The sequence below is a fragment of the Lucilia cuprina genome, chromosome 5 (genome assembly GCF_022045245.1).
Source record: "Lucilia cuprina isolate Lc7/37 chromosome 5, ASM2204524v1, whole genome shotgun sequence".
NCBI classification, from domain to species: domain Eukaryota; kingdom Metazoa; phylum Arthropoda; class Insecta; order Diptera; family Calliphoridae; genus Lucilia; species Lucilia cuprina.
Window position 1 is genome coordinate 64,756,668 of NC_060953.1, and position 3,740 is coordinate 64,760,407.

Consider the following 3,740-nt stretch of genomic DNA (forward strand, 5'->3'; position numbering starts at 1 on the left):
GATAGATAGATAGATAGATAGATAGATAGATAGATAGATAGATAGATAGATAGATAGATAGATAGATAGATACATAGATAGATAGATAGATACATAGATAGATAGATAATTTCGCCATTTGCCTTTTTAGACAGACATCTTTGGCAATTTGGGTATAAACAAATGACACACTACTTTACTCTGGAACTAACTTTTAAGTTCATTTGTACTTGATTGATTTAGTTAATTTTACTTTGTTTATTTATTAGAGTATTCAAGCGATTAATCGTCGTTCGGTTAATCGATTAATTTTTGTCGATTAATCGTTCGAATAAATGAAAATTGTCAAATTTCAAATAACGAATAAACCGAATAATTTCTATCAATTAACCGATTAATAAAAAGTCACTATTTAGCAGTAAAATTACTATATATTTTCTACAAAATGTAATATTTTTATAGTAAATTTTTTTCTTTCTTAATTTCTTAATCATTTTTCTATAATAAAAAAAATTATTTGATGGTTTTTGAAAAGAAATCACGGAAATAATTATATCGCCTTTTATTTCTACAACCAGTTTTTTTGGGAACATTATTGTGTTCTTAAGTACATATTTCTAATAAGTTCTTTAGCAACAGTTATAGTTGAACTTCACCATTTCAAGTTTAAATTGAGAAAATCCAAACTTATATTGTGAAACAACAAAATGAATTTCAGAAATCAAATTTAATATTGAGACATACCAAATTAAATTTAGGAATCAAAATTGATATGAAGAAAAAACAAATTGAATTTTGAATTTTCAACTTAATATTGAGAAAAAATCAATTGAAACTGAGAAGTCTAAATTAATATTGAGATAATAAGAATTGAAATTTAAAAAATACAAAATGATATTAAGAAAAAATAATTTTTTTTTAAAAAAAATTTATAATAAGTATTTTTAATCCATATCCTATTTAAATATTTTATAAAAAAAATATGTTCATACTAATTTTAAATTTCTCATTATCATTTATTAATTTCTCAATTTTACTTGGTAATTTCTTAATATAATGTTGGAATTCTGAATTTCAATTTGTTTTTTCTCGATATGACTTTACATTTCATAATTGTATTTTATTATTTCTCAATATTAGTTTGTATTTCTCAATTTCAAACGGGATTTTCTCAATATTAATTTAAATTTCTGAACTTTAATTTGAATTTTCTTAAATTTAAATTGAAATTCTCAATATGAGTTTCTATTTTCTTAATTTAAACTACACCATTAGTGTTCGATTGAACGTTGAAAATTTTAAAAACAGTAATTTCTTCATATAGAAAAGCACTTCACATAAACAGGAATAACTTCTAATATTTCAGAGAAAACTAAACATAGAATTAAAGTGAAAATAATATTTTTGTTTATAAACCGTGCAAACGGAATTTTCAAACATTAAAAAATCTATGCGTACAGAAAACTGTGTACAATTAGTATTAACTCTGTGCTGTAGTTCTTTAAACTTTGAAATCCTTTCATAAGGACATAAGAATCGGAGTACGCAAATCTATATGTGAAATCTATTTTCAAATGCTTATCAACTTTTCCATGTGTGAATGCTTTTTTCAAAATTGTTACAGGGTGTAATATGAAGAAAATTATTTTAAAAAGCAATTGTAACATCCAGTTTCCTTTTATTCGAATAACCGAATAATTTTTAATTATCCGATTATTAACCGGCTAACGTAAAACCTCAAATAATTATTTGTCGAATAAACCGAATAAGACAAAAACCCGAATAATTGAATACCCTATTATTTATTCTATAACCATTTTCTAATATCCGCTTGCAAATATCTAAACTTTAAATAACAATCGACACAACCAAAATTTGAAACATAGTTTAATTTCTTACACAAAAAAAGCGAAAGCAACAAAATATTAAATTGCAACAATCTCCCAAGTGGACTACAGATCCTACATTTTGCCAGTTATCGATGGAAACTTGATGAAAGTCAATAAATTAAAATCTTTTTTTCCATACAACAAAATATTGTTCACTGTTAGTAGTGTAGGCTTATACGATTTGCAATGGTGTCCGTCTAACTGTCTGTCTTTTTTTTTTTTTTTTTGTAAAAAGTACATATTTATTATTAGAGGTAATATTGCAAAGTACTTTTTGTATTGTAAAATGAGAGGCGGTCGTTGGTTAAGTTAACTTTAGTAACTTAAATTTCAATACAATGTTTCCTTGCAGCAACAACAAACACAATCAAATAGAAAAAAAGTCTTTTTTGTTGGTTTTGGTGCTTGTATGAAGTGTTTTAATAGCAGTGGGTAACAAAATTGATGGAATATTGTATTAATTAGTATTTTCTTTTTGTATTTTAAATCATTATAAGAATTTATTTTCAAACTTTTTATTTACATATTTATGTTTGGGTGAGAAGTTTTGTAGAGCATAAATTTTATATAAAAATTTTAATTAAAGTGACTTTGCGATAACTTGCTGTTTTACTTTTGTGCTTCACTGTACTTACTCGTTCACTTATATTTGCACTTTGAATGCATTTAAAAATGTATTTTCCTAGTTTTCTGTTTTTATTTTTCATACATATTTCTTTCTAATGTTTCTATTGTAAGTATCTGCATATTAAGTGATGTTGTTATTGTAGTTGCTTTTTGTATTACTTTGACTGTTAAGTGTAGATGCCTTGATGAAGATAAAACCCAATAAAGGAAGTTTTTAATAGAGACCCTAGCGTGTCTACCTCTCTATGTGTGTAGAGAAAAAAATGACAATAGAAGTAAGAAAAAAAGAGAAAAAAATCACAAGTAATAAAATTACAGCGGAGCATTGAACGTTGAAATAAATGCACAGAAAGAAACTTTTGTAAAGAAAATTTTTAAACTAAAAATGATTTCAAATTTTTAAAACGATTTAAATTAAAGGATAATATGAAATTTATTGTATAGTTTTTCATTAAAATTTTTAAAGTGTTTTGTCTATCAACAGTTTTTTTCATCAATTCTTTGTAAATGTAAATTTTGTTGCTGTTATTTTTTCGTTTGACGGTATATACACACATACATATGTGCATGAATGTCTATGGATATGTAGGTGTGTCATTTGCAACAATTGCATATTTCGTTGTTGTTGTTTTTTAATTTTTCTTGAATTTTCTGTTGCTTTTTTAAATGCCTCTTGCTTAGTGCCTTAGCAGAAGTCAAATAATGAAATCAATAAACCGATTATTGATTTGAATAAATAACAAATATTTGAAATTTAAATTTTTTTAAACTAACCCTGTCTCCTGATTGTCGTATATATAAGTACATATTTAGATGTTAGTGTATAATTGTTGTTTTGATTTGTGGTACGTTGAGGGTCTTTGAGTTAAATTGAGTAACAGTATTAACGGTAACAATATGAAATGAAAATTTAAAATGTATGGAGAGTTTAATAGTTATAGTAATGATAAAATAAAATTATGATAAACAAAAGAATAAGTTTTACTTAAACAGCTAATAAATGAATACGATTAAATTTATCATACGCAGAGTAGGTCAAAAAAATGTAACATGCAGTATGTAGCAAGAGACAATTATTAATCATACGTATCAACCTGTACAATAGACAATAGACTTGACTGTGGACTATGACTATGGATATAGTCTAGTCTATAATCTAGTCTATAGTCTAGTCTATAGTCTAGTCTATAGTCTAGTCTATAGTCTAGTCTATAGTCTAGTCTATAGTCTAGTCTATAGTCTAGT

The 3,740-nt window shown here is 25.1% G+C and overlaps 1 protein-coding gene across 1 annotated transcript in view; it reads left to right on the forward strand.

The window, feature by feature from the left end:
* Positions 1 to 3,740, forward strand: part of LOC124420284 (orphan steroid hormone receptor 2-like) — an 8,705-nt gene that overhangs the window by 3,868 nt on the left and 1,097 nt on the right. The gene's annotated exons all lie outside the window — the stretch shown is intronic.